This window comes from Miscanthus floridulus, chromosome 9 (assembly GCF_019320115.1).
Source record: "Miscanthus floridulus cultivar M001 chromosome 9, ASM1932011v1, whole genome shotgun sequence".
Classification (NCBI taxonomy): Eukaryota; Viridiplantae; Streptophyta; class Magnoliopsida; order Poales; family Poaceae; genus Miscanthus; species Miscanthus floridulus.
Genome location: NC_089588.1, coordinates 67,126,662 through 67,137,674, shown reverse-complemented (window position 1 = coordinate 67,137,674; position 11,013 = coordinate 67,126,662).

Genomic DNA, 11,013 nt, shown 5'->3' with positions numbered 1-11,013 from the left:
TTGTAGCCAGAGTTGTGTCGTGCGCCGCCGTGTCTGTGCCACCGTGTCCGCCATGGCTGGCGTGGAGCTTCCTCCGGTGTGCCTGCTACTGTTCTAAGGGTCGAGATAGGTTCGCGGGGTGATGTTGATCATGATGGTGCTGTCCACCTCGCTAGAGTCTCGTCGTCGGTGCGTTTTGGCCGACTGGAGTCAGCAGCACCGCCGTGCGCTCTGTTTGGGTCGCTGACATGCGGGGCCGGGTCGTCAGTGAGAGAGAGAGAGAGAACAAAGAGATTTCTTATTTTCTGAATTTTGAATAGTGTAGCAACTTTGGAAATTCATAGGAAAATAATTACAGCTCCAAAAATTCTAAAACTTTGTGTGTAGCTTTTGTACAAGTTCTATTATGGTTTAAAAATATGAAACTTGAAATTCGAATAAATTTTTAATGTTCAAAAATTCAGTCAATTAATTGATAAATGCAATTTCCATAATTTTTGTAGGCCACTATATAACTCCAAAAATTATGAAATTTATTTTGATACACTAATTTGTCATGAGGAAGCTTGCATAAAATTTTAAGGTCATTTGGAACAAGTTCATTTTGAGCTTATTTTCCAAATTAATTCAAATTTAATAAAAGCAAACCCTAAGTGTTAGGTTAGGGTTTGATCTTGTTTTGGTCATGTTTTGTGACCAGTAGGGTTTCAAGATCAGTTTGATCAAGTCACCTATGTCATAAGCCCTAGGTCATTAATAAGTTAACTTGTCGTAACCCTAGATGTTAGTGTCAGTTGGTTTTGTTGGCTTGCAACTGTACCGCGAAGGAAAGTTGTATTCGAATTGTTAAATTTTGCATCCATCATCGAGCATCATGTTTCATATTCCGCATCATGTTAAACATGGCATTGTTACTACGTGTAGTGAATGAAGGTAAACACGTGGTAGTTAATCAAGTTGCGGAGGAGGTTTATCCGTTTGTTGAGGTCGGATCGAATACTTGTGGAACGTCGTAGGAACTGGACTTTTCTGTCAATGAAGGCAAGCCCCAGATGCATACAACCCTACCTTGTGTTTTACAAATTAAATTCGCTTTTGCTTTTCTATACTGCATTAAGTGATCAGGAGTTAAGTAAAAGCCTAATTGGTGCATTACCAACATTGTTTTTCCGTATCTACCTTGCTACCAGTTTTACGTCGTAAATGTCCAGTTATGCTTAGCCATGCTTAGACAGATCAAAGTCGGGTGATTACCTGTCACCTGCAGGTTTTAAATGGATCTTTGGTTACTTATGTTATCATGTGATATGAGCATGTGGAGTAATAAATCAAGACCGGGCGGATTCGGTGTGTGAGAGCCACAAGACATGGAGGTCTTATGAGCAGGTTCTTTTCGCCTGTGTCGATTAAGGTCCGTATCGTTGTTGAATTGTGTGTGGTGAGACTTTGTAGTACTAACCACATACTATGGTAAGCCTTAACTTGGTGATTCTAGTACGAGAATGGCTACTCGTGCACTGGAAGTGGAGAGATGGCGGGAATAGCGTGTACCCACATGGTAATGGGCTGGATTGGTGGAGTACTATATTCTCGGGTGGCGCAGACCCGTTCTTGTTTTAGAAGATCTGACGGTAGGTTGATATATGTAAGTCAGGGACTTGCATATGTCGTGTGGTCTGGAATCCCCAGCTGGGTTTATAATCGGTTCAAATCATCGTTGCTCCTTGGTTATGGAGACTCACTTCTCTGTTCATCATCGTAGTTTAATAACTGAAATTTGAGAAGGTGTTGGATATGAAGTTTCATGATCTCAATATGGATCATGTCATCTTTGTATATGATTTTATGAAGTTTTAAATGTCGAATTAAAGAATTTTGTTAAAAAGCTTTTACGCAAAATAACTTTGATTATTGCTAAAGCTATACCTTGAATCCCTGAGCCTACATTCCTGAGTTTATCAATCTTATTTTGGTTAAGTCTTGTTGAGTACTTTTGTACTCAGGGTTCGTTGACCCTTGTTGCAGGTGAGCCTCATAAGCAGGTCTGTTTTCGACCTTGCTGCATGACTGTTGTTCCTGTCGATGATGATAAGTGAATGTGTGATCCTTGGGCAAGATGCTTATCTTGTGTGTTATGTTTTTGTTAATTATGCCACTCCACTACTACTATGGTTTGTAATAATTACCAAACTTAGTTTGTAAGGTTTGAAACAACTGGTTTGTAAACTAAGTTATCGTAAGACTTCCGCTATTTTACTCTAATGTATATATTTGAATAAATGTTGTAATACTGCAATGACTCTGTAATGTGATCCTGCTCAGAAATCGTGGATGATTTAGGGTTCTCTGAGGACACCTGACAAACTTCTTAAGTTACTAGGAACATATGCATAGTTGTCAAAGGTCATTGGACAGTGACAAGTGCATGTGGGTCCTATAATTTAGGAGGTTCTGCCACACAAGTGGACATGGTAGGGGGCCATGGGGCCACATGGCCACGTCGGTCGGTGCCACCTAGGCACTGCCCGATGCCCGAGTGGCCCTTGCCACATCACTGATCCATGGGAGAGGTCCTCCAAGCCTTCTCCACCACTGATCCAATGTTGGTTTGATCCAATGGTGGAGATGGAGTGGCCTTGGATCCATGGGTCCACCATCATAGACTTGGAGCTCTCCAACCAACCTTGGAACCGCCTTACCAACAAAATCTTTGTACGTGCTGTCAACATAACTGCCTTTGGGAGCCAACGAAGGCCCTATGATCAAAAGTCAGTGAAATCCTACGATGGCTGACGCCCAAGTGGGTCGCCCGACACCCATGTCTTCTCCACCGACCTTCTCCACCCTCTATAAGTACCCCCACTACCTTTCCACACTATAAAAGGGGCAGTGGTGCTCGGTGGAGAAGTGTGCCATTCAATTTCCAAGCTTCTCCAAGCTCTCTAGCTTAGCGTAGCTCTAGAGTAGTAGCGTAGTAGTGGAAGTAGAGCTAGAGCGAAGCTTTCTTTGGAGTCCAGAAGAGTCTTCTGGGTCTAGTAAAGCTCTTTTGTAATTCTTTCATTTAGCATTTACTTTATTCAGTACTTTATTTTCAATCCTATATTTAGTATTATTTCTTTGCATAGTTTAAGTTGTAGTTCATTATTATTCATCATTAGTGAGATTAGGTGCTTGCTCTTAGCATTAGTATCATAGGTTATCTTTTGTTTAGTAGTCATTCGTTAGTACCCATTCCACTATCTGGTTAGGGTGCCTTGATCTCATTTCATCGAAGCTCGGATCGAAGTAGTAAGTTTATAGATTAAGCGAGGTGTTTAGGCTATAAATTACCTATGGATATGGCTAGGCCTCTAGATAGATTGTGGTAGTTGCCAAGTGGTGACAACCTTGTCTAACGTCTGTATTCCAACACGTTAGGTCTAGTTATTAAATCATAGAGCTCATGGTAGACCTTGTCTATTTAACTCGCCTTGTTGGTAGGCGGGCTGTGCCCTAAAGTACTAGCGCATTTCTCCTAGTCATTTATTTACCATGTGTTACTTAAGATAAATTGCTCGCTCTCCCATCTAGCTATCCTACCTCTAGTTTAGCTTGTTTATTAGTCCACCCATTCATTCATTCACAACCACCATTATCATTCAACCACTTCGGATAAGATCAAGCTTCCCTTTAGCAATCCTAACAATCAAATATAAATCATCCTCTTGCCTTCCTTTGGGAAAAAATAAATTCAACACTCGGTACTCACCGAGCGAAGTGCTACATGATAGTTTTGTGAGCTTGTGGAATCCCTCCACTAGTCATTAAGAAATATCTAGCACCCTTGCCTAGGATACAAACCTAGTAGCGACATTAAGAACTGTCAACAAGGCCCTGATAGAGATGGATAACCCTAATCAACGCTAGAGTAGTAGTCAATAGCATAAACGTGGTGTCTAGGCTCGAGGCTACCTTCATTTGCCTCATGCCCATGGTTGAGGGGTAGGCGGTAGGTGGTGACAACCCTGTCCGTCCCTTGTAATCCTCCACATTTGGGTTCAGCATAGAGCTACAGGCTAGGATTGTTCATAAACTAGGTGTGATCTGGTGCCCGAATTAAGCAAGTAAATGTAGAGTTTATCTGTCCATTGACCATAAAGCCATAGGAATCCATCTCTACCCTTATCAGCTGTTTACACCAAAATTTTGGAAGAAGAGCGTAGGAACCTAAAGCTTCCAGGATTGTGTTATCAAGGAATCGGTTGCATAAAGATCAATATTAGCTTATGCAGATGCGGTACTGGAATTGACTCTTTTTGGATAACATCAGCAGACGATGTCAATGGACTACGGGGAAAGATATGTCGGACTCTACAGAAAGGAAAAGATTAGGGTCCAAGTTATTTTAAGTTAGGAATATTTTCTTTTATTCTAAGAATTATAGTGAGTCGTATTTGAGTAGGATTCATGTTTAGGTTCTGGGTATAAATATTGGACCTCGATTATTGTACAAAAAAAGAAATGAACAAATCAATCAACATAATCTTTTTGGCTTTCGCCATCGCATTAGGAGTAGGAGTACTGTACATCTCGATGAGTTCCTTGGCAAATAGGGCTACATCGACTGATCGACCCCCAGCTTGCTTGTGAGTACCATCATGACTTGTATTATGCTTGTAAAGCTGCATCAGCTGATTGACCTTTTTTGAGTTATAATATAAGTTAGTTATCGATTCATATGGTTGTTTGTAAGGCTGCATCAGCTGATTGATCTCTTATGAACCATAATATAGATCAAAGTTATCAATCTTGTGTTAAATAACTTGTTGTTTAACACAATATCCCTAGTTATCGAATCTACTAAGATTAGTAAGATTTTCGTTGCTGTTTTTGGTTGATTCACCAGTTATCAATCTTGTTATAATTAATGTTTTATTAATTATAACAAATCACCTTATTAAGATATAGATAGAATTGGCATCACATCATCTTAATTGGTCGTCTTCTAGTCTGGTCACACTTTGAATCTTATAATTGATGGCTTAATTTTGCTAGATCGGTTGTTTTTTCTCTATTCCAATCAAACATAGTATGTATTCAAAGACATGTTCCAATCTTGAGTAAGTTCACTAGTTAATAAGATATAATCTAATGACACAACTATAGCTGCATTGACCTGGTCAAACCTCACTGGTAAGACTTTAGATTAGAGATTATCGATTAGTGATTTTGTTCATGATCAAGATATGTACTTTGTCTGTTTGCTATGCATGCATCGGCTATTTTAGCTGATTTGCCTATGCTTTCACACATATAGCATGTTTTTCATAGACCTATCAATATATAGATGGTTTTATAGATTCTTTGGCTTTAGTTTGTTATTATTATCATAGCTGTATCAATCTAATCGAACCTCATTGTTAATGGTAACAGATTAGATTTAGAGTATTTATAGATTCATTTGTACTAGATAATTGATTTGTTTGCATGTTATATCCTTTCTCGTTAAACTTATTGGCTCAATGCTTTCCACTGGTTATATCCATCTAGCTGATGATGTTTCTTTATATTACTTACATTTGGTGAATTGTACTTGTTTTGTCTAGATTAATCAATCATAATAAAATCGCTATGACCCATGAGTATCGGTTATTTTGAATTCGTACCATCATCATTGATATTAGCCGATAATCTTCAATTCACCAATCCTTGCTTTACTGATATGTTGGATATTGACTATTTAGTTGATAGCCCTAACAAATTGGCTGTTTAGCCGCATATTTGGAACTGTCTGGAGCAACACCGACATGTTTCGCCTTAAACTACTGATAAAAATCTCTCCTTGTCAATTGCAGGTCCAATTAACTGGCACACCATTGGGTTTTCAAAATCAACTAGTCATGTGTTGAAGCCAAGCAGATCTCCAATCTCATTCCATTTAGATCGTCCGACTTGCTATGTTGATTGCATCACCACATTTTTGAACCAACACACTTTTTGGCACGCCTAGTGGGAGCACAATTGTCATTGCAGCTCACAACAATAGGGACATTCTTATGGTGCCTCATGAAGACTTACCTGATGAGGATAAAGATGTCATTGGTAAAGCTATAGAGGAGTTTTAGAACAAGTGTTTGTTGTCCTACACCAAGACACATGACAATAAAGTTGTTTAGAAATATCCACTACCAAGAGTTTTGATACATGGGCAGTCAGATATAGATGAAGCTGAAGATAGGCATTTCTTTGTAGATGCTATCAACAAATATGTTCATGATGCCATGTTAAATCATAATACAGCTTTCTTGAACACATTCCATAATACCATGAAGGAGGTGTTTCATGGATATCCAATTGATCAGATTGGACCGGCTTATTACAACATTCCACATCCGTCAACTCAGGGGACTAATCAAGCTAGTACTAGCCATCAAAAAGTAGCACAGCTAGCAATGATGATGTCCAGGTAGTTTAGAGCTCATCTAAGCAAGTTTAGGGTACTACTACTAATTAAGTAGAGTATAATCCTAGATCATCAGTGCAGCATGTGCAACAGCCGATGGGGCAAGTTTAGAATCAAATGGTTAATTTTGGCACATCAGGCCAAATACCACTATCGACTCAAAAAATAGCACCCTTAGTTCAAAGGATTCATAGAGATATAGATCCCAACATTTATAATCAGAGACTTCAAGCAGTAAATCAGCAAAGGACTCAATAGATAGAGATTCCACAAGGATATCATTATGGCATAGATTATAATACCCTTCATATGATTCCAAATCCAGGGTATGAAGGTACCCAAGATTTTAATCCGCAGATGGGTCAGTAATTGCAAAGAAATCCAAATTCAAATGTTGATGAGTTGTTGCTCAGAGTAATTGAAATGATGAACAATCAGTTCAGTTTAAAACCAAAAGGGAAGCCCTTTTCGTACAAACGTGGTATGATTTGGTTGCTCTTCCTACAAATTATAGGCCTCAAGAATTTGCTAAGTTCACTAGTCAAGATAGTATAAGTACAATAGAATATGTCAGTCGGTATCTTACTCAGTTGGGTGAAGCATCCATTGAAGAAGCTCATCGAGTTTGTTTCTTCTCTTTGTCCCTGTCAGGACCAGCTTTCACTTGGTTTTCATCATTACCAATTAATTTTATTGCCAATTGGGTTGACTTGGAGAAGAAATTTCATACATATTTCTATATTGGGATAGGAGAAAGGAAAATCACAGATTTGATGACCATAAGGCAAAGAACTAATGAATCAGGTGCTGAGTTTCTTCAGAGGTTCCAAGAAACAAGAAATTTGTGTTTTTCATTGAATCTGACTGATGATCAGCTAGCTACTTTGGCTGTTCAAGGAATGTTGCCAACATAGAGAGAAAAACTGCTTGGGCAAGAGTTTGACAATTTAGGTCAGTTGGCTCAACGGGTGGCAGCAGTTAATAACCAATTCCAGAATATGTGCGGAGATACCTGATTCTAGAAGAATGCCGCAATTGCTTAAACTTATAATCCATATTTAGTTGATGATGATGGTGAGGATGATGAAGAAGAGGAGATTGCTTTAGCTGAATGGAATTGGTGTAAGAAGATAGTGATGGTTCCAAATCCTTAGGGAAAAGGAGTTGAAGAAAGTTATGATTTTGACATCACAAAATCAGACAAGCTCTATGATTTCTTGCTTGAGAAAGGACAGATCAAATTGTCTGCCAATCATGTTATATTACCTCCTGATCAGTTGAAGAATAAGAAGTTTAGGAAATTTCATAAAACTACTTCTCATTCTTCTAATGAGTGTAGAATTTTCCGGCAACATATAAGAGGGCTATTCAGCAAGGGAAGCTTAAATTTGATACACCTCGGAAGATAAAAGTTGATGTTAATCCTTTCCCAAAAGATCAGAATATGATTGATGCTAAGTTGCTCAAAGGGAAGACTAATGTTCTAACATCAACTATGGCAAAAGAAACTAGAATAGTTGATCTAGAGATGCAAATATTGGCTGATGAATATAAAGAAATTAAAAGGCATCGTGACCAACACAAGAGCCGATATGAGCAGGGAGAGACGTCAAGAAATGGGGTGATGAGGCCGTGTGTTACATCTCGAATTTTGTTGAATAAATGGCAATGACAGAAGGAAAAGGATTATCAGCGTTGGTTAGAAGAGAAAGAATATCAGTGTCAACAAGAAGAGGAGAGGTATGAAAGAGAACAAGCTGAATCATATTGGAATTATCCTTTTTTTAGACATTGTTGAAATGAAGGTTTGAAATTACCTACTAGAAATAATTGCCCAGAGTGTAGTGAACAATATTAGGAGTTTAGGCAATCTCAAGCCAACCGCCGGTCTATCCATGCTCGAATTGAGTATCATCATGATAATATGGATCGGCGCTTAAAAATAGAAGTGTTCATGATCGACTTGGGAAGCGAGTTGTTGATCAAAATTGGGCTAATTATGAAGAAGAAGGTGATGAGAAAGAGTATGTTTGGCAGGAAGGGCAATGGTGTCCATGAGGTTTAACAAAAAGTCAGAAAAGAAGGGTACAACACCTAAGGAATAGAGAGCTAGAACAGGCTCAGAAATCTAGTAAACCTCAAGTATGGCATGCTAAACAAATAGCCGATAAGGGTCAACCATCGGCTAATATTCAAATGGATTTTCTTTTGCCATCCGAATTTAGAGCTCTAGCAGATCAAGAAGTCTATTCATATTTTGATTAATCAGAATATGAGGAGATGGTTTCCAAATTGGTAGTGATACAACAAGCTATATTTGATAAGCCAGGCAATCATTAAGATCAATGATGAAACCCAATAGTCGATCCAAGCAGTCGGCTCTGAGAGTTTGTTTTAATGGATAATCCAATAGATGGTACAGATGGTAAACTAGGACATGGCTTTACGTCAGCTGATGAATTAGAGGAGATAGATATTGGTTCTGGAGATAGGCCTAGGACGACGCATGTAAGTGCTAAGTTGGATCCTGAGTATAAGCGAGAGTTGATAGATTTATTAAAGGAATTTAAAGATTGTTTTGCTTGGGAATATTATGAGATGCCTGGTCTAGATCGATCAATTATTGAACATCGGTTGCCAATCAAACCTGGATATCGGCCATTTAATCAAGCTCTGAGGAGATTTAACCCAAATGTTCTTGATGATGTCAAAAAAGGAGACTGAAAGATTACTATAAGCAAAATTTATCCGACCGTGCCATTATGCAGAGTGCACATCGAGTATTGTTCCTGTGTATAAGAAAAATAGAAAGTTAAGAGTTTGCATCGATTTCAGAGATCTAAACAAGGCTACACCCATGAATGGTTATTCGATGCCAATAGCCAATATATTGGTAAATGCAGCAGCCGGGCACAAGGTTATTAGTTTTATGGACGGCAATGCAGGATATAATCATTTTTTATGGCTGAGGAAGACATAGCAAAAATAGCTTTTAGGTGCCCTAGCGCAATCGGCTTATTTGAGTGGGTTGTGATGACCTTTGGTTTAAGAATGCTGGTGCAACCTATCAGAGGGTAATGAATTATATTTTTCATAACTTGATCGGTAGGATTGTTGAAATCTACATTGATGATATGCTGGTGAAATCCAAAGGGTACAAAGAACATCTAGCTGATTTGCGGTAGACTTTGGAGTGCACAAGAAAACATGGTTTAAAGATGAATAATAATAAGTGTGCCTTTGGAGTATCAGTTGGACAATTTTTGGGTTTTATGGTCCACGAGAGAGGAATTGAAATTGGTCAAAAAAGTATGAAAGCAATTGATGAGGCAGTACCCCTGACTACTAAAATAGAGTTACAATCTTTGCTTGGTAAGATTAATTTTATCATAAGGTTTATTTCAAATTTGTCAGAAAGGGTTCTGCCATTTTCTCCTTTGTTGAAGTTGAAAAATGATCAAGAATTTAAATGCGATGACGTACAACAAAAGGCATTTGAGGAGATAAAAGAATATATGAAGTGTCCACCTATGTTGGTCCCTCCTTAGCAAGGTAAACCTTTTAAGTTGTACATGTCGGCCGATAGCCAAACAATTAGACTAGCCTTAATGCAAGAGTTTGAAGGAAAAGAACGAGTTGTTTTGTATTTAAGTAGAAGGCTTTTGGATCCAGAAACAAGATATTCTCCTATTGAAAAGTAATGCTTATGCTTATATTTCTCATGCACTAAGTTGCGACATTATTTGTTATCGGCTGAGTGTACAGTTGTGTCTAAGGCTGATGTGATCAAGCACATGTTATCAATGCCAATATTAAATGGGAGAATGGAAAAGTGGATTCTTGCATTATCGGAATTTGACTTGAGGTATGGATCGGCTAAAGCAGTCAAGGGGCAAGTAATAGCCAATTTTATTACTTAGCATCATAAACCAAGTATTGGCTATGTAGAACTGATACCTTGGACATTGTTCTTTGATGGATCATCATGAAAACAAGGTGGTGGCATTGGTATTGTTATTGTTTCACCTCGGATGGCAAGTTTTGAGTTTGCTTTTCCAATTAAACCAATGACTACCAACAATCAAGCAGAATATGAAGCTATTCTTAAGGGACTTCAACTTCTTCATGTAGTAAAGGCCGAGTCAATTGAAGTATTTGGAGATTCACAGCTAGTTATTAATCAGTTGATTGGCCTATATGAATGACAAGATGATATTCTGAGGGGATACTATGATGAATGCCAAAGGTTACTCAAGGAGTTTCTCCATATTTCTCTTCAGCATATTCTAAGAGCACAGAATCAATAGGCTAATTGGTTAGCTCAGAGTGCGTTAGGTTATCAAGTGTTTCAAGAGATCTTAAGCAGTGAAACCTTGACTAATGATTGGAGAGTTAAAATAGTCAATTACCTTAAGAATCCATCATAGAAGGTTACTAGGAAACTAAGGTATAAATCGACTAAATATGTTTTGTTAGATGATCAGCTATATTACAAGACAGTCGATGGGGTGTTGCTTAAATGCTTAAATCAAGAAGAAGCTAAAATGTTTATGGGTGAAGTACATGAAGGGATATCTGGAGCTCATCAATCG